Source organism: Mus caroli, unplaced genomic scaffold (assembly GCF_978045245.1).
Source record: "Mus caroli unplaced genomic scaffold, Mus_caroli_1 scaffold_14, whole genome shotgun sequence".
Lineage (NCBI taxonomy): Eukaryota > Metazoa > Chordata > Mammalia > Rodentia > Muridae > Mus > Mus caroli.
Window position 1 is genome coordinate 38,064,888 of NW_028227269.1, and position 21,794 is coordinate 38,086,681.

Sequence of the window (21,794 nt, forward strand, 5' to 3'; positions counted from 1 at the left end):
CTTTTACATTTTATAATGTTCAATATTGTGATATTGAGATCTTGGGATAAACAAGAAATGAAATGTGATATGTTTGTATGTCAAATTGACAAAGGATCAATTAGGCTTGACACAAGCCTAGACATATCTGTGAAGAGGGAATCTTAATTTAAAAATTGCCTCCATAAAATTAATTTCTAGGCAAGTCTGTAGGACATTTTCTTGATTAATAATTGACACAGACTGTGGATAGTGTCATCCCTGCACAGGAGGCCTTAGATGGTATAGGAAAGCAGATTAAGAAAGCCATAAGGAGCAAGCTGGTAAGCATCACTCCTTCATGGCATCTGCTTCAATTCTTTATGCTGATGAGAATTCAAAGCTATAGTTTATACATAGATTAAGCATTTAATATGTCATATATGAAATAAATACAAGATTATGCTAAAAGCTTGGAATACACTGTATAATACATACGTGAACGTTGTGACAAATACTGTGATTTTTGTTAAGTGCTTACAGGCACTACTCTGAGAGGAGGGAGAAATTGGCAAGTTATTTTATATCTTTATATAGGCTTCGAAGAAGTTTCATTAGTCTGGGCTCACCTTCTATTAGCACATAGGTTTCGGACCCTTGGTCCATCAGAGGATTGCTATAGGTAAATACAAGCTCTGCCAAAGGAACAGAGTCCTCCATAGCTTGTCGTTCATGTCTAAAGTGACTTTATGCGGGACAGAGGATGGTGAGGTCAGCCTTGGACTTATAAGCCTTCTTGTTTTAAGCCATGTGTTTGCAAGTGTCTTGTAGTGTAGTGATAATGTCTGTTATCTGGTCCTTGGGATGAGACAGGAGTATCATAAGTTCAAGTCTAATTTGGGCTTATTACGAAATATTTGTTCGAAAACACCAAACAAAGGAAAAAAGACAAGGAAAAAAGAAAACAAACTGAATTTCACACGACCAGTAAATTGACTAAACTAATACTGATGCAAAGAAGAAAAACTATAATTATGTTTAGGATTAATGAACATAATTTCTTATTGAATCATTTATCAGCATTTTATTATGTTCTTGCTATGTGATAAAGTGTAGGACATAGAAGCCTGTGTGTGCGTGTGTGTGTACGTGTGTGTGTGTGTGTGTGTGTGTGTGTGTGTGTGAGTAGTAGTAGTAGTAGTAGTAGTAGTAGTAGTAGTAGTATGACTTGAGGAAGCTCACCAGAGAACTAGTGCTAATAAATATTTAAGTGTGACAAAATATGCTGAATCTTATGACATTGTGTGTGGGCTATGGAGAACAAGAGGGAATGTCCATGCATTAGCAAGAGTCCAGGGGTAAATTCCTGAAAGCCAAAGCAACATCTATGCCAAGGGTTCAGTAGGAGTCCCATAGTTCAAAATATGAAGTGGAATGTGGAGTCCTGTATGGTGGTAGGTCAGTAGAGGGACCTGGAATGAGAAGGCTTCATTCATAATGAGGAACAGGAACATAGGACTGTGAGATCCAGCTAAATATAAATACATCTCATGATCCAGAGCTGCAGCCATTTCATGAACAGGCTGTCCACAACCTACTATCAAACTCTGATGTGTTCAGGATCCCCAGGCTGGTTCCTAAAGCAGCGAGTTTAACCTTCTCACCCCAACTGGAGGGTGCTTACACCCACAAGCTGCAACTACTCCCCCATTCACTCCACTAAGCTGCAGTTGCTGGGAGCTATGGATCCAGCAAGGTCAGCAGGCTTTCCTCTAGATGGGCAGGGTGGCCATCAAAAGCGTGAGGGAAGGAAGAGGCAGCACACATGAAGTCCAGAGAGCATGGAGACCAGCTTCATGTTGGTGAGTACTGCTTAAAGTTCCTAAAGGAGGCACATGCTTTCCCTTCTGGATCACTTGTCCTGGCCCTTGCCATTGTGTCAGCAGTAAACATTCCGTGCTCAGCACACAATATCCCACAGCACTAGGAACATTTGATTGTCAATTCTCCTCTGTGGTCTTGTTTGTTTGTTTGTTTGTTTGAGTTTTTGTTTTGTTTGTTTGATGTTTGTTTGTTTGTTTTAGTTTTTCCAGACAGGGTTTCACTATACAGCCCTGACTGTCCTGGAACACACTTTGTAGACCAGGCTGGCCTCGAACTCAGAAGTCTGCCTGCCTCTGCCTCCCAAATTAAAGGGATTAAAGGTGTGTGCCATCATGCCCGACTCTCCTCTGTAATCTTTAGAAAGGTCCCCTCTGTCCTTTCCTTTAGTGCTCCGTTTCCCTCACTGATGACCTGATTCTGACATTGCCTACAGATTCCCCATCACAAAGCTAACACAGTGTGTCCAGCAAGCCCAGAAAATAAGGGAGATTGTTTTCATTAAAGAGATGGAGGATTTCAAAGAATCAACCAAACGAGGAGCTGGTTCTTTGAGAAAATCAACAAGATAGATAAACCCTTAGCCAAACTCACTAGAGGGCACAGGGAAAGCATCCTAATTAACAAAATCAGAAATGAAAAGGGAGACATAACAACAGATCCTGAAGAAATCCAAAACACCATCAGATCCTTCTACAAAAGGCTATACTCAACAAAACTGGAGAACCTGGATGAAATGGAGAAGTTCCTAGACAGATACCAGGTACCAAAGTTGAATCAAGATCAGGTTAATGATCTAAACAGCCCTATATCCCCCAAAGAAATAGAAGCAGTCATTGATAGTCTCCCAACTAAAAAAAGCCCAGGACCAGACGGGTTTAGTGCAGAGTTCTATCAGACCTTCAAAGAAGATCTAATCCCAGTTCTTCACAAACTATTCCACAAAATAGAAACAGAAGGTACTCTACCCAACTCATTCTATGAAGCCACAATTACTCTGATACCTAAACCACAAAAAGACCCAACAAAGATAGAAAACTTCAGACCAATATCCCTTATGAATATTGATGCAAAAATCCTCAATAAAGTTCTTGCTAACCGAATCCAAGAACACATCAAAACAATCATCCATCCTGACCAAGTAGGTTTCATCCCAGGGATGCAGGGATGGTTCAATATACGGAAATCCATCAACGTAATCCAGTATATAAACAAACTCAAAGACAAAAACCACATGGTCATCTCGTTAGATGCGGAAAAAGCATTTGACAAAATCCAACACCCATTCATGATAAAAGTCTTGGAAAGATCAGGAATTCAAGGCCCATACCTAAACATGATAAAAGCAATCTACAGCAAACCAGTAGCCAACATCAAAGTAAATGGTCAGAAGCTTGAAGCAATCCCTCTAAAATCAGGGACTAGACAAGGCTGTCCACTTTCTCCATACCTATTCAACATTGTACTTTAAGTCCTAGCCAGAGCAATTCGACAACAAAAGGAGATCAAGGGGATACAAATTGGAAAGGAAGAAGTCAAAATATCACTTTTTACAATGATATGATAGTATATATAAGTGACCCTAAAAATTCCACCAGAGAACTCCTAAACCTGATAAACAGGTTCAATGAAGTATCTGGATATAAAATTAACTCAAACAAGTCAATGGCCTTTCTCTACACAAAGGATAAACAGGCTGAGAAAGAAATTAGGGAAACAACATCCTTCTCAATAGTCACAAATGATATAAAATACCTTGGCATGACTCTAACTAAGGAAGTGAAAGATCTGTATGATAAGAACTTCAAGTCTCTGAAGAAAGAAATTAAAGAAGATCTCAGAAGATGGAAAGATCTCCCATGCTCATGGATTGGCAAGATCAATATAGTAAAAATGGCTATCTTGCCAAAAGCAATCTACAGATACAATGCAATCTCCATAAAAATTCCAACTCAATTCTTCAACGAATTAGAAAGGACAATCTGCAAATTCATCTGGAATAACAAAAAACCTAGGATGGCAAAAACTCTTCTCAAGGATAAAGAACCTCTGGGAGAATCACCATGCCTGACCTAAAGCTGTACTATAGAGCAATTGTGATAAAACTGCATGATACTGGTATAGCGACAGACAAGTAGACCAATGGGATAGAATTGAAGACCCAGAAATGAACCCACACACCTATGGTCACTTGATCTTTGACAAGGGAGCTAAAACCATCCAGTGGAAAAAAGACAGCATTTTCAACAAATGATGCTGGCACAACTGGTGGTTATCATGTAGAAGAATGTGAATTGATCCATTCCTATCTCCTTGTACTAAGGTCAAATCTAAGTGGATCAAGGAACTTCACATAAAACCAGAGACAGTGAAACTTATAGAGGAGAAAGTGGGGAAAAGCCTCGAAGACATGGGCACAGGGGGAAAATTCCTGAATAGAACAGCAATGGCTTGTGCTGTAAGATTAAGAATTGACAAATGGGACCTCATAAAATTTCAAAGAAAATAGCCAGAAGCTGGAAAGAACCGAGATGTCCCTCAACAGAGGAATGGATACAGAAAATGTGGTACATTTACACAATGGAGTACTACTCAGATATTAAAAAGAATGAATTCATGAAATTCCTAGGCAAGTGGATGGACCTGGAGAGCATCATCCTGAGTGAGGTAACCCAATCACAAAAGAACTCACATGATATGTACTCACTGATAAGTGGATATTAGCCCAGATACTTAGAACACCCAAGATATAAGATAAAATTTGCAAAACTCATGAAACTCAAGAAGAATGAAGACCAAAGTGTGGACACTTTGCCCCTTCTTAGAATTGGGAACAAAACATCCATGGAAGGAGTTACAGAGACAAAGTTTGGAGCTGAAACGAAAGGACGAACCATCTAGAGACTGCCATATCTGGGGATCCATCCCATAATCAGCCTCCAAATGCTGACACCATTGCAAACACTAGCAAGATTTCGATGAAAGGACCCTGATATAGCTGTCTCTTGTGAGACTAGCAAACACAGAAGTGGATACTCACAGTTAGCTATTGGATGGATCACAGGGCCCCCAATGGAGGAGCTAGAGAAAGTATCCAAGGAGCTGGGGGGATCTGCAACCCTATAGGTGGAACAACACTATGAACTAACCAGTACCCCCCGGAGCTCGTGCGGTATAGGGGAATGTCAGTGCCAAGAAGTGGAAGTGGGTGGGTCGCGCAATGGGGTGCGAGGGTATGGGGGACTTTTGGGATAGCACTGGAAATGTAAATGAAAAAAATACCTAATAAAAAATAAATAAATAAAACTTTTTTAAAACATGAAAAAAAATGAGAGATGGAGGAAAATAAACACAACCAGATGCGTCAAGTTTATCTCTTTCCTCCCAAATAAAATCTTATGTTTCCCTCTACACTGAGCATGACAGATTGACGCTGTGCCTAAATATAAAACAAAGCTATCTGATTTTTGGTTTTATGAGAACTCTTGTGCGGAAAGAGCAGAGTAAATCTTAAATGGGATCCGAGGATCACATTTTAAAATACAGATGCAAAAATACTCCAAAAAGAAATATAGGAATCAAAAAGGAAAACTAACATTTGTGGATTAGCATTTTTTGAAAAAGAAAATGTTAAATTTGAGGATAAACGGAAAAATGATAGTGTTAGCTATTTAAAAGTGTGTACTGAGAGGAGATAGGGCGCATTCTCTTTAGCTTCAAGGAGGAGCAGGGGACACCTTTGATAAGGTGAATAAATTCAACTCAGAAAAGAAGTGCTCCAACGTATTACCCTATCCTGGCTAGTTTTATATGTCAATTTGACACAAACTAGCATCAACCGAGAGAAGGAAGGTTCAATTAAGATAATGCCTCCATTATCTGTGCAAGCCTTCGGGGCACTTTCTTAATTAGTGTTTGATGCTGGAGGACCCAGCACATTGTAATGGGGCCACCCCTGGGCTGGTGGTCCTAAGTTCTGTAAGAAAGCAGGTTGAGCAAGCTACGATGAGCAAGACAGCAAACAGAACCTTCCATGGCCTCTTGCATCAGTTCCTGCCTCCAAGTCCCTGCCCTGTTTGAGTTGCTGCCCTGACTTCCAATGATAAGGAACACTCATATAGAGGTGTAAATGAAGTAAACCCTTTTACTCCTCAAGTTGGTCTGATCCTGGTGTTTTATCACAGCAATAACAACCCTAAGACAGACTCTCAAATGAAATATTTACATTGAAAGTTGCCAAGCTTTCCAGCAATTAAAGTATTGGAGAATAAGTGGAATGAACAATTTGAAAACTATATTAGATACATTATTATGTGACTTTTAATATTCTAACTTGTATTTAATTTTCTGCATTTGATTTTATCATATGATCCCCAAATATTTCCCAAATTTCTTCCATAGACCCAATTTCCATGTCAAGGAAGATAGAGTTTGTATTCCCAACATCTGTCTGCTTTCCGTCTGCAAATGAACATATAGGAAGCTATCCCCAATAGGTAACTACTTGCAAATGAATATGTAGTTTTTTCCAAGAGAGTCTCCCTGGGGAAACAAACTACTTTTAAGTATAGGCCCTAGAGTAAATGGTCAACAGAAAAAAAAAAAAACAACAACAACAACAAAACCAACTCAATGGCATCTTTGGAGGTTCCTTGTCTTATAATGTCATTCCAAGACATTTTTCTTCCTTTCTTTTTGAAACTTTTATTTTTAATTTAATTTTTTGTTTATTTTATTTTTTACCCCACAGGTCCTTTCCATACATATTCTAGTTTCTGGTTTTCTGTTTTTGTGGGATTCCTGAGCCTGGGAACAAGTGGGTTTCTGCTCTGTATCTGTCTCTTGTGCCTTTGCTTAGGTGCTTTCCCTTCTGTTTGTTTGTTTTGTCCTATTCAAGTTTGGTTTTTTGTGTGTTTATCTCATTACAGTTTATTTTACCATTATCCCTTTGATGCCTCTCTGTTTTCTAATAAGAAAAGGGGGATAAATCCAGAAGGAAAAGGAGGTGGGGCGGAACTCGGAGAAGTGCAGGGAAGAGAAACTGTAATCAGAATATATTGTAGGTAAAACAAACAAACCAGCAAAAACACCCAGTTAAAATAAAATAAAAATATTTTAAATGATTTTAATGTAGATTTTATGTATGATTAATAAAATTATTTTATATGTGCCAATACTATATCATATAGTCTTATTTATCTATGTATTCTTTACTAGTTAATTATGAATTAATGGAAATAACTATACATTCACTTGGTAGAAGGAGGAACTATAAAGACAAGTTCAAATATGTCTAACTTCAATAATTGCAACATAATATAACAAATTCTGAGGCACTGAGCCAGTGATCAGAAAGGTGCTAGGTACCTAGAAGCCATGAACTACTTACTTTAGGATGGGTTAAATCATGTAGACTACGCTATACTGTACTATAACATACTATAATATACTATAGGATGATTAAATCATAGCTGCCCTGGGTCCGGGGTAAATATGTGTTTCTAGTGTACCTGAGCCTCATCCCATTAAAAAAAAAATCCCCAGAGCCTTTATTTAAACCAACATTAACAGTCCATTTTCTTTATGAGTGGGTGTTGTGTGTGGATTTTGCCTGGGGATACAACATACATGTTTACTAGCCCCAGAAAGGGTGTCCATGACAGACCAAAGCACAGATACCAAACTCTGACTTGCCAACCCATGAGTTTTATTCGGATTCCTAACAGGAATGTAGATGAAGTGTTTTTTAAAGGAGCAGAAATGACTTCAAAGACAGCTGCATCACCAAAGCCACCCTAGCACTAGTGACAACTCACAAAAGTTGGGAACCTGGAGCACACAGCACAGCCTGCAGGTGGCTCAATAGGTTGGAGGGTGGAAAGTGTCTTTTCCAAATGCCTCCGTTGGTTTAAGTCTCTTCTAGGCAGCTCAGCTGGTTTCCGCTTCTTCTGGGCAGATGATCTGATCTCTGAGCCTTCTTTACTTATCTGAGAATGACTCTCAGCAGTCTTTGTTGTTTTCTCTTGGAAGAGAGGGAACAATCTTGTCAGGATGAGAGATTTCCCTAGCGATTCTGAGTTGTTTAGTTTCTGACCTAAGGAGCTTCCCTGAAGGACGGAAGGTTTCAGAAACTGTAACACAAGTGGCCACTGGAAGGTTGTCCATACTCCAATCAAATAAAAGAGATGAATTTGTGATTAAAAGAACTTGAGCCGGGCAGTGGTGGTGCATGCCTTTAATCCCAGCACTTGGGAGGCAGAGGTAGTGGATTTCTGAGTTTGAGGCCAGCCTGGTCTACAGAGTGAGTTCCAGGACAGCCAGGGCTACAAGGAAAAACCCTGTCTTGAAAAACCGAAGAGGGGCGGGGGGGGGGGGGAGAGAGAGAGAGAAAGAGAGAGAGAGAGATTTGGTTCCCAGCACTGGGAACCACCTATATATAACCACCTATAACTCCAGTTCCAAGGGATATGATGTCTGACATCTGCAGGCACTAGGCACACATATGGTACACATACACACACGCAGATAAAACATTCATACACACAAAATATAAACAAATCTAAAAATGTTTTTTGAAGAAGCACATGAAGTTAGGAAAGAGATGCTGTAGGAGATTGTCAGAGGAAACACGGGTGGAGGGGAATGAAAGGCAGATATGATCAAGATATACACATATAAAAAATTTCAAAGAACACATTCTTGGGGGGGAAACCAGTCCTAAGGAAGATCTGTCAGCAAAGTCAGAAGTTTATCAGGAAATTCTCTTCATCTTTGCTTTCTCTGTGCATGGGCTGCCCCTGGTTCATTTCATATTGGAAATGGCTAGCCAAACTCTTAACTTCCTTTCTGTATAGCCCCTGATATGCACGCAGACATTCTGGTCATCTGTTGGTCTTAGTTCCAGTTCCTCTCTTCTTAAGCAGCAAACAATGCCCAAGCAGAAACCAGAAGATGACAATAAGATCCCTAGAGAACAGACTATATTAGGCACACAACAGAGGCTGAACACTAATGCTCAGATTCTCTCATTTTCAGTACTGTGATTGATTACCTGAAGGAATATAGAAATTTTTCTATCTTTGGCTGAATAGCAAAAGCATAAAAGAGGCAGGGTGTATGTGAGAAAATAAAAAAAGCACTATATAATTAGCAATTACGTAGAGGTATACAAACACTAAAACTTCAAATGTTTTCCACGATAAATATAGACATTAGGATAGATCTTGTAGGATGAAACATGAACACAAGACAACTTTGTAGCTGTAATTCTGAGCTTCATTATCTCATAGAGGCCCACATGTAGGCAAAAGCCAGAATAATAGTCAAATATAGACTAAATTCTTGTAAGAAAGTCAAGAAAAAAAATGTTCTTCACTCCCAGGGACAGCAGATGTACTACACACTTAATAGCTTGCTTTATAAGAGTCTGTGCTTCCATGGTAAATTTGGATTTAATTGAAGTTAACTTCACTGGGCCTGCTTATACTGGCACATTAGAGTCAGCATCTTCAGCAAATAACATCCTCACTCCACATCCTGATGACTCCAACAACCTTTCTCCACATCCTGATGACTCCAACAACCTTTCTCTCCCTCCCTCCCTCCTTCCCTCTCTCTTCCTCCCTTCCTCTGTCCCTCTCTTTCACTCCCTCTTTCTCTCTCCCTCCCCCTCTCTCTGTTTGTCTGTCTGTCTATCTCTCTCTCTTTTACATTTTTTCTTTCATTAAAAAATAGATTTTTGTTAAAATAATTCTGATTACAGTCTCACAATCCTCTACTCCTTCCAGTTCCTCCCCTCATCTCCTCCCATTCGGATCCATCCCTTTCTGTCTCTCAGTAGAAAACAAACAGGCTTCTGGGGCAATATAATATAACATATATATATATAATATAAAACCAACACATTGGAATTGGACAAAACAAACAGAAAGCAGAAAAAGAGACCAAGAGAAGGCACAAAAAAGACAGGAAATCCCATAAATACACTAAACTGGAAGCAAAGGACCTGGTGCAGACCCATGCAGGCCCTGTGCATGCTGCCTCAGTCTCTGTGAACTCACATGTGCTTAGGTCATGTTGATCTAGAGGAAGGGCCTGGTTTTCTCAGTGTCTTCCATGGCCTTTGGCTCTTCCGTTCTTTCTTCCTCCTCTTGACAGAGTTCCCTGAGCATTGAGTAGAGATATTTGATGGAAACCTCCATTTAGAGCTAACTGTTCCAAAGTCTCTCACTCTGCATAATGTTTGGCTGTGGACCTCTGCGTTTGCCCTGATCCACTAATGGGGGAAAAAAAACTAGTTTTTAAGGGTCATCCTTTCAACAATGATTGATTAATGTAAGGCTACAAGGGTGTCATGACTTTCCTATTTCCTAAATAAAAACTAGATTTTGAAAGATGGGTCCCAAGTACAATGACAGCTTATCCTTTGCTAACTTAGGTAAATGTCATAAGAAACTCAGGACAGCTTTAAGGTTTGAAGCTGCTAGAAAGAACAGTCATTAGATACTATAATGGAAACTTGCTTTATTCTGTTGAGTATAGCAATACAGCTTTATCAAATATATTTCATAATTACATTGTAGGAAAACTTGATGTACATTCAGTACACCTTAGAATCAAAGAATATCATCTTTCCTTCTTAAAAGGCAAAATACTTGGGTCATAGTAAACACTCATCAATGGAAATATGGTTGATTTTAAATCTGCTACTGAGGTACATTGCAAAACACTTTTGAGTTTGTATATTGAAAAAAATCCTGTGTCCAACTATTAATCAAATGGAAGAGGTGACAGACACTCTGATTCCCAGTTCCTCGGTGGCATACATCTTCCATGACACACAAAGGAAGACTCTCTAGATAATCCTTTTTTATCTTCAATTTTCAATCTAACAAAATAAAATAAAAATAGATCAGCAGTCATAATCAAATTCTTTAATAATTCCTTCCAATTTTCTTTAACTAGAAAGATGTTAGTATTTTTTAATTCTGAAAATCTTCCAGACTTTTTTTTTCAAGTTTATGTTGTATAGTTATAGCCATTTCCTACTGTAGAGACAATTATAATTTTTTATATTTAATGTTTTCTTAGCATTTTAGATGTTTTATAAGTGTCATATTCAATATATTAACTTTAAAAATAATACCATTAATTCCAAACTTCATGTAAAACTATGATAGACTAAGTTATAGTTTTGTTATGTCTTGTTTTGTTTTGTAGGGTTTTTTGTTTGCTTTTAGCTTGTCTATTTTTGGGGAGTGGAGAGGGACAATTGAAGCAGTGTTTCTCTGTAGCCTTGGCTGTCCTGGAACTCATTGTATAGATTAGGCTGGTCTCGAACTCACAGAGATCCACATGCCTCTGCATCCTGAGTTCTAGGATTAAAGGCATGCGCCACCATCACCCCCTAGCTGAGTTATTGTTTTGACTTGACTTCAGGATCAACATTTTCTGGGCAAAAAATGAACAATTGATCTGTGTACCCCGAAGAGGCAATTTATAGGCCTGACTCAGTTTTAAGAATGGTTCGCAGTGCCGGGTGGTGGTGGTGCATGTCTTTAATCCCAGCACTTGAGAGGCAGAGGCAGGTGGATATCTGAGTTCGAGGCCAGCCTGGTCTACAGAGTGAGTTCCAGGAAAAAAGAATGGTTCACAGTTAAAATAGCAATGTGTATTTTTAAATTTTTCCTGATTTTTAAATATTTTTAGTAAAATATTTCTGATTCTTGGACAAGAGAGATGTCTGAATAGATAAAGGTGCTTGCTGCCAAACCTGACAACCTTGGTTCAGTCCCTGGGACACAGTAGAAAGAGATAACTACCTACCTCAAGTTGTCCTCTGGCCCAAAAATGTGCACATGAAAGTTAATTAATAAATTAATTCTAGTTCTTAGCAATAAACTTTATCTTAAGCCATGCATATTATGCATTAAAATTCTTTCACCCATAAAATCATATAATTGCTTGAGTATTTACTTTCTATAAAAGAAAGCTTACAAGATGATTCTTGATGAGAGAAATAAAATTATAATGACTTAAGTCATTTTCTTTAATCATTTTTATACCACCAAACATTCTCTAGTCTATGGGTTTACTTGCAAATCCTAAGAGAGCCATTCAGCAAATGAGAAAATTCATTACCAGCTTTCAAGTGTTGTGGATAGCAGATGGTGTCCTGAATAACTGTGTGTTATTAACATGTGCAGGACCACGTCAAGAATTGTAATGCTCAGACCACTAGAGATGGCAAAACCTTTCCCCTGTATGCAAATGTTGACAGTATATTCAAGAAGCACTGAAAGTAGCTTCCTTCTGGATATTTACAGCTTAACACTGCTACTCTACAGAGACCTCCCACCAAAACAAGCCCCGCCTTCCTTCTTAAACTGTACATAAATACTCCTGGTTTCCTGGTTACATGGAAGGTGTCTTCCATCAGAGCAAGCACAATCTCCTGGATCCCAGGTTTTCTATATGTCTGTCATTCCTTTATTTGTGAGTCACCCTAGTCAGATTTCCAGGACCAAGCCCTAAAGAATGAAGCAGAAACTGTCCAAATCCATGTGTGTTAGCATTCATAATTTGATGAGATTTTCTTCATATAATAGCCAATGGTTGTTTGATAAAATGATTAGAGGAAAAATAAATGGGAAAATGTGGAGGTTTTAAAAATAAATTCATCCATCTATCCACTTCTACAACCAAATTTTACCAAGTATGAAATGCTCAAAACTAAAACTGCAGTGAGAACAATTGAAGAGAACACAGAACTCAAAAGATAGTAGAACCAGTGCCTGACATCCTTTGTGTTATGGAGCACAGACCTGACCTAGAATGTGGGGATGTGGGGGGGGGGGGTGAGGGGGCATGTGTGAGGGGAAAATGTGCAGCCTAATATCTGAAGTTTAAGTCAAAATTAGATTGATGAAGATGAGAAAGTATGGTCAGGGTAATTTATATACAAGACCATTTAACAATAAAATAACATGGACGAGATTTGCATCTGTCTTTATAACAAGAATAACAAAACCTATAAAATTCACAGGAACAAACATGAATGTGGTTACCATGAAGTTTGTAACTGAGAGGAGAGAAACAATCAGAAGCAATGCAGAGAAAGAGTACAGACCTGGTGGTGATGTCAATCAAAAGAGGTCCTTTGGTGCATTTTCTTGCAACTACAGCCAAGGAACCCTGAACTTCCCACAGTTCACCTTCATCATCTTCATCTCGAAGAGCTTTAGATTTTCTGAAAGTACAAGGGTAGTAATTCTTCATATTATTAATCAAGAAGCATAAGCTGTTCGTAGGTAAGACCAAGCCAGCTGCGTGAAATAGAAAATGTATGTGGAGATGAGTATAGCCAAAGTCTCCATAGGAATTGCTTAAACCACGTGTACATCAAGAACAATGACAGTATCATCAGGAGGGTCTTCCCTGGAGTCAGACAGGAAAATGTGTCTATGAAAGATACTTAGAAGTGAAATATTTCTAAATCTAGAGATCAAACTAAGTAGGTAAAAAATAAAACCTTTAAGATACAAGACACATATCTAATCCTAAATTTGAGACAATCTCTTGTTAAAGATTGGTTATTTAAGAATTCTAGCTTGGAGGACAGAAATAGAGTAAGGGCATAAGGTAAAACATTAAAAGAAGAAGAGCCCATAATATATATATATATATATAATATAGACTGGTGACTAATCCTGGGGAAATCCTTGAAGGGGACTTTAAAAAGTCATATTTGAAATATCTACCAAGGAGACACAGAAGGACTGCTATTTATGTGGGTCCCTTTCCTACTAGTCCGATATGAACTCCCCTACAGGTCTCAGTTGTTCATGCAGAGGTAACAGGGACATCCACCCATGCCAATCACCTGCTGCTGAGTCAGAGGCGTCCAGGCTAGGGAGTGAAAGGTGGCTATTCACAGAACAGGAAGTAAGATACTGTCCTGTTACAGATACTGAAGACTAACTAAAGCATGGATAAAATATGCTAAATTAAGTGGTGCTAACAGATTGAAGTCCAAGAGTTTTGCATACAATGGGGAATGCTCAGAAGGAAACAGAAGTTGGGAGCTTCATCCCATGAGACAAGATGATGGAGAGGACATAGAATAAATCATTGCTTTGAACCAGGCAAATGGGAGAATAATTTATGGCTCATAGTAAATGTTACATCCTCTGGAGAGCCCATAGTAAAATGCACACTAGACTGGAACTTAGGAGTATATTTGCCTTTAAGGACAGCCCAAAGAAATAAATGTGGTTTAAACTAGTATGCAAAATATGTACAAAGAAATGTATGTATGTATAGAGCCAAATCAAGAATAGAAAAGTATCTGTATTGTACTGATCTCTGTGGTACCCCCAGAAATAGCAGAACGCAGAAAACACTGTGAGAAATGAGATGGTTGGAGTTCAATCTGGAGAGAAGAATGAATGGAAATTTTAGATGAATTGTGAGCTTCACACTGAAGCTTAGGACTGACGGAAGCAACGACATATAGAAACCTCAAGGCTACAATAAAAATTGTCACTTGTCACTTGCTTAATTGTTTCAGAAATTAAAGGAAAATGTGAATACTTAGGTGCATATAACACCCAAGTCTTGTAGGAGAATATACAAGGTTAGCCACTGTCACAAGAGGGATTTCTAATTTTCTTTGTTACTCTTTTTTCTTTGCTTTGCTTTTTTGTTTTTCTTATTTCTTCAGTCAAGATATCATTTTTTTGAAGACTACTCTTAGGAAGAACTAATGGCAAAGAAAATCTAAGAATAGGTCCTCTTCCTATGTTCATCCATAGAACTGAGTTTTGCTTGACCCTGCTAACCCACAGGTACAGTCTTCCTAAGCCAGAGCAGAGGGCTGACAAAACCCCACTCTGCCTTCCTTTTACTAGTGTGATGACTCTCAGTGAGGGGATATTGGAGAATCATGCCCTCACTGTTCCTTCATGCTAGACTGCATTGCAAACCATGCTTCATCCTGTGTTCTCAGTCCCTGCTTGTACCATCTGACCGTACCATTGTTTGTGTTACTTTTCAGACTATACATCTGGAAACTTATGTTGATGGATGTAAAGCAGTAATAACGGCTTTATGTTCTAGAGTTTTAAATGAAAAAGTGGTTGTGTAAGTAAAGAAAAGGAGGAATCAGTAACCAGGAATAGTTTTAAGAATATTTTGAAATTTGTTTAAATTTGAAGTATTTTGATGATCAGAGAATTGTGAGGCAATTTCAAATTATTTGTGAACATGTAGTTATCCTCTCAATGTCTACTTACAGTAGACATGTTTAGAATATTGTGGGGTATTAAATCCCACTTCTGAGCTGGAGCTGAGCTGAGCTGAGCTGGAGCTGAGCTGGAGCTGAGCTGGAGCTGAGCTGGAGCTGAGCTGGAGCTGAGCTGGAGCTGAGCTGGAGCTGAGCTGGAGCTGAGCTAGAGCTGAGCTGGAGCTCTGGCCCTCTCTTCTTTATGTATTTTGACCATATTTTCCTATAACTACATGTTTGGTTTGTTGGGGATCTAAGTTTTAATTGGTATCTCTACTTGTTATTGAGTTATAATTGTTCTTTTTTAAAACATACACACACACACACAAATTACTTACTAGATTTCTTATTCCCAAAAATGTGTCCAGTGCTGTAGGTTGCTTTTTTAATTCATAGCATCCTTCAAAGAACAAATGTTTTAATTTTCATCATATATTTCTTTGTTCCTTTGTGGTTCATACCATTTTTTTAAATGATACCTCATCTATAGTCATAGATTTTTGACTGTAGTTTATCCTGTTTTCTTTAACTTTTATCTAGCATTCTTGGGCCATTGACTTCATGGATGACACTTATGGTATGAAATATGGATTCAACCGTCTCCTTTTTGCATGCAAGTATCCAATTATGACAATAGCATTTGATAAATGCCTATGCTTCAGTCAGCCTAGGGTAATTCCTTTGTGTGCTGAAGGCTGAGAACTGTGGCCTCTGTGTGCTGAATCTCTCCTTAATCATGGTGGCCTTTGAGGCACTGTATAAAAGATGCTCAGTAAAAGAAAAATCACGCATTTCTGCTTAAAGATCTTGCAGATCAGTGAGATGCAACATTGTATGTAACTGTACATTTGTGGATAATAAAGGAAAAATTACAGTGGTTTTATTTAAAATGACACTTGTGACATGAAACCAGAGACTAGACTATGTCGAGAGGGTGGAGTCAAGAATTGAGGGGAGCAAGAGGTTAGGTGACAATATCTAATGTCTTGTATGTTAATTTTAATAAAATAAATAAAAATGAAAAATCCATGGGTTAATTTCATATGTTTTTGAAGTCAGACAGGAATATTACACTCATGATGAATATTACATGTTTTCCAGCTTTAAGTATAAATCTGCAATGTGGTCTCCTATCCAGCTGCCCTGGTTTAGCTGAGAAATATATTTAATATTCTACATCAGCAAAATTGCCTTGTAAAAGCCACTGAAAGACTGTTTCACATAAATAACAAATGTTGAACATGTGAAAAATTCTAATTAGTTTCTCTCTATTCCTTCTCAAAGAAATAGGGACTATTTTATAATTAAAGCAGTTGTTTTGATGTGATCAAGATGATGCACTTTCCAAGCTCAATGGGTGTGCTTTTGAGCCTACCCAATTGAAAACAGATTATCTAAACTTGAATACAGTCATCATATGAGCCATCTGTCATGCACTTGTGACATTCAGAAAAACATTTTTTTCAAATTTGCCATAATGTATAGGACTTTAAGAAAGTTACTTTTAGTTCATACATTATTGAAGAATATATCTTTCCTAATGTGTGTTAGACACCAGCACCATCCACACAAAGTCACCACACTAAAACTTGAAAGTTATTTTTCATTTGAACACTTTTATGCAAATCCTATGATCATGACTATTAAATACACAAGTTGACTATACTACCAGTTACATAGACAGCCATGTGTTTCCATGGCTGAAATAATCTGTACAGCACAGAAGGTATTTGACCACTATTTTTTTTTAACCATTAAGCAAACATACTCAATACTGAGCATTATCCTGTATTCGGGGGTCTCCTGAAAGAGACTGTTAATGAAGATCTTGACAAAACTTCTTTAAACTCTAGTGTTTAACAAAACAAAACTACAGATGTAGTAAAACTGAAAAAGGAGCCCAGTCTAGAAACAAAGGTTGATTTTTAAAATAGTGGACTGTCTGATACAAAATGCTCTGTGAAACATTCTAGAATGTACTCTAGTTAATAAATGCAGAGGTAAATTTTAATACCAAAACAACAAGAATTATAATGATATGAAAGAAATACATAGTGACAGAGTAAAAGAAATGGCTGATTTCCATCTGGTCGCAAGGCAAATACATATTCCATTTGGTGGCTGTTGTGGTCTGGCTGTGGAATGTCCCCCACAGGCTCACATGTTTGCACATTCTATCCCAGCCTGTGGCCCTGTTTTTGAAGATTATATAACCTTTAGGAGTGGAGCCTAGAGGAAAGAAATGAGTCACTTGGAGGTGGGCCTAGAGGTGAATGGCTCAGACCTGCTTTTGGCTCCTTCTACTTGCGGATCCACCCAGGTGTGAGCAAGCACCCTTACCTCCTGCCACAACATCTGTGAGCTGCTCCTTCAGCCATTCCTCTCCCTCCATGGGGCAAAACAGCCTTTCATTTGCTTCTTCTCAGACATTTTGTCACAGAGATGAGAAACATAACTACTGCTGTTGCCTAGGTTTACATGTAGTTTCTCCTTTGAAAATGTCCCAGTTCATATAATTATATAATCATCTTATAACAAAGTGGCATGAACAATCCATTGAAAGCAGAGCTTCTCTCCGAAATCACTCAGAACTATATTTTAATGGATGATTGGTATGAACCAATGTTCTTTACTTTTCAATAGCCTTCTACAAATTGAAAAATATCCCATTAAATTATTCCTTTGGATCAAGAATTTTGGACAGAGCGTGATGGTGCATGTCCTTAATCTCAGCAATTGAAAGGCCAAGACAGACCAATCTCTGTAAGTCCCATGCCAGCAGAGTCTACAAAATGAGTTCCAGGCCAGTTGGAGTTATGGAGTAAATCCCTGTCTCTGAATTTAAAAAGAGTAAAGAAAGAACAGTGGAGCTGGAACAGAAGAACAGAAGAACAGATACTCATCGCTGGCAACAGTAGGAGTTAGAATCTGGTGTCACAAGAACACAACCCACAGAATCAACTAACCAGGGCTCATAGAGGCTCACGGAGACTGAAGCAGCAACCATGGACCCTGTGTGGGTCTGACAAAGGTCCTCTGCATACATGTGATGGTTGGGTAGCTTAGTAGCCCTGTGCAACTCCTCATAATGGGAACGGATGCTGACTCTGGCCTAGGGACCTTTTCCCTCCTACTGAGTTGCCTCATTTCAGCCTTGCTATGAGGGTTTGTGCCTAAGCTTATTGTAACTTGTTAAGCCGTGTTTGGTTGACAGCCCTAGGAGGCCTGCGCTTTTCTGAAGAGAAACAGAAGAGGAGTGGATCTGGAAGAGAGGGGAGGTGGCTGAAACTGGTTGGGAGGAAAGGAGAAAGGAGAAACTACAGTCAGGATGTAATATATACGCGGAGAACAAATAAATAACAATAAAAATAAAAGAATCTGGTGTCAGGCACTGATCTATTGGTGGAAATTAGGAATTACTTAAACAAACTTTGAACAATTACATAAAACTGAAAGGCAGGATTAGTGGCCCAAATAGCGTGACCCATGGGGTTGCTTCAGGAGAGTAGAGGCCATTTCAATCAGGCCCCTGTGAGTTGGAAATTAACTCATAAAAAAAAATCTTATTTCTTCATCAAAGCCTGATGGACTTGAACAGCAGGAAAACAACACCATGAAATAAAGGTTGCTGCCAATGACTGTGGTATTTTAAAACTATTAGGACCAAAAGTACCTCTGCAACATTGTAACTTACTCTATAAACCAATCAACTAACACCGCCTTTTTTTCTGAATTTCTAAATGAGTTGGAAGAAAATTTTATTTCCTTTTAAAAGAAACTAGCCATTTTCATTTGGATTTACTGATGTTCTTCCCCCATCTCTACGTCTGGCTTTAACCCCGATAGCTCACTTAGCAAACAACTGTTATTTTCAGAAAACTAGGTTTCCAGTGTGCTCCTGGAAAAATAATTCAGCCTTGCTCTCTGTCACAGTTAAAGGCTGTTGGGGCTGAGCCCACTCAGAAGAGGTTTATATTTATAGTTTACAATTATGTTCATGATGCGAAAATCATATTATTTACCAGTGTGATAAATCTGTCTCTGTGTCTGGGTGGCCAAAAGAAGTAACTATGATCCATCTCAGCTGACCTTCAATGAAACAGCACAAATACTTTATTATTCATCCACCCTTTAAAATTAGACCAAGTTCTCTGGTTTCCTCCTTTTAAAATGTCATTTTTTTCTTCCAAAGTACAGTCTAGTTACAATTACCTAAAGGAGCTGTAGCATTTGGCCATGGCTTGCTGTGAGGTGAGTTAGAGCTGAGAGGAAGTTTCAGACAGCTGTCCTTTAACAAGCCTCTACTTCCCACCCCTGTTGAGAGTCTGTGAATCCACCAGCAGAAGTCAGAAAGCTGTGCGCCCTCATCCTATTGATGCCTGAGCCTGTCTCTAATGAACCTGTCTTTGCACAAATGATCAATCTACTTACTATCTGATCTGTCCCATGTCAGTGTACCCCATCTACAAAGTCCCTCTCACCAGAGGAGACATGGAAGAAGAGTTAAAAACGCAGCTCAAACTCAGTTGCCCCATAGTTGCTCCCTCACTCACGCTACGAGTTCACAGAATAGGAATCTTTAACTTCGTTGGAAGTATAGGGTCCTGAGACTCAGCGGGTGCCACCCTAGCCATGGCGGGAGATTCATAAAACTCAGCTTGCGACAGCCTTACTGCCTTCTGGTGAGACCCAGTCCCAGGACAAGGCAAACTACTTGCCCCTGAGTAGCCTCCAGCACCTTACTGCCTACCACGTGCCTTTCCCAGGCTACAGTCACTTTCAGAACCTCGCCATCACCAAGGAGGATTTTCAACCTTGGAAACTGGAAGCTGCAGGATATGAGTCCCAGTCGATGGCCCCTCTCAATGCTTTTTGGATGACTCCTCCTGCGTCTGGCTATGCAGAGTGAGCCTCTCTACAATCTGTGCTGGTACAAGTTGTCACCATGGCACCCAGTTCCTCAATTTACTCCTGAGGTACCACGATCTCTAGACAGCACTGAGCATAGGAGCAGTGGTTCCAGCAGCTAAAATTTGGTCCCTGTTGGCCGCCAAATCAACAAAGGTGGGGAGCTGAAATTTTATTTCTGCCATCCCCGGTAATTGTTTCCCTACTACCTGATGGAATTAAGACTTCCCAGACAGTATTTGTCCCCCAAACCTTGAACCAAGAGAGGAAGCTGCTTTTTCCCCCGTTTCAACTTCACAGAGGAGGAACTGTGCTTAGTTCTGTATGGAGTCAATGTTAGCCCGGAGAACCCAGCTGGCCTACAGAATGCGATTTCAGGCATCCTGGTCCCCACAGAGAGTTCTGGGTCTAATCATCTTCGTAAAACTCTGGAAAACTCCCTTCAGCTTCCGGAAGGTCTCTGCCTCATGCAGACAGTGTTTGGTGATGTCTCACACTTTGGTGTGTTTTGTAGGAAGTTCATTGCCAAAGGAGTGAGATTTGGACCTTTTCAAGGTAAAGGGGTCAATGTCAGCGAAGTGAAGACACACAGGGACAATTCTCAGATGTGGGAAATTTTTGAAGATGGTCACCTGAGCCATTTTATCGATGGCAAAGGTTCTGGAACCTGAATGTCCTATGTCAACTGTGCTCGATTCCACAAGGAGCAGAACCTGGCTGCCGAGCAACACCAAAGGCAGATATTTTAGGGGAGCTGTAAAGACATTCACCAGAACCAGGATCTGCTTGTGTGGTATGGAAACGGCTGTGAGAAGTTTCTGGACATTCCCATGAACCTCCGGGTCACTGAGCAAGAAGGCTAAATCTATTGTTTAGACTTTACTCTCAGTGGTATTTAATCCTGGGTAACCACCCACTGCAGCTTCACTCTACATTGTGTGCTGGCTATCCTACACTGCATCCATGTCTTAAGTAAAATTATGGCGCTGGGGTAGTCCTATCCATAGAGTGCTTGCCTAGCATGCATGAAGCCTCCAGTACTGCAATAGCCAGGTGTAGTAGTGCATACCTGTAATCTCTTAATCCCAACACTCAAGAAGGCAGAGACTAGAGGATCAAAAGTTCAGGAAGGTCTCAAGGAGAAAAAGGGAACCCTGGGATGCATAAGACCTTTTCTCAAAAAAAAAAAAAAAAAAGTTAGAATTTGAGCTTACCAAGTTAAAAGCCATACTACTGGAACCATTATAGTCATGGACTTAAATACCTGTCAACATGATGATTTGTGCTATTAAACCCAGCACGTGGACGGCCGAGACAGGCAGTTATCTCTGAGTCTGAGGCCAAACAAGGCTACATAGTTAGACTGAGTCTCATAAAAGCAAAACCAAACCAAACAACAAGAAAACTATCAGTCGTCAGTATCTGATGATTAGAACTCCCCGCCATCTCATTACTGACAAATGAAAAGGGGCAACAAGATAAATTTCACGTAATTATCCTACAAATCATGGTAGAAATAAGAGAAGAGATCTAATCTGTCTGGACTAGGAGTATAAGACACCTTTATCTTTTAAGTGCAAACGCTAGCAAATTATGTCATCTAACCATGGATATTTTATTATGCAACTCAAGAAAGTGATAAATTGTTAAATAAAATAAAATAAAATAAAATAAAATAAAATAAAATAAAATAAAATAAAATAAAATAAAAAACAATGAAAGTCCTGTAAAATTTTAGATCTTCCAATGTGTTTCTCTCAGGACA

At 39.1% G+C, this 21,794-nt stretch overlaps 1 pseudogene; it reads left to right on the top strand.

Annotated features, from left to right (window-relative positions):
* The first annotated feature begins 19,357 nt into the window (after positions 1–19,357).
* Positions 19,358–20,892, top strand: LOC110307335 (PR domain zinc finger protein 14 pseudogene; annotated as a pseudogene).
* The last annotated feature ends 902 nt before the right edge of the window (positions 20,893–21,794 follow it).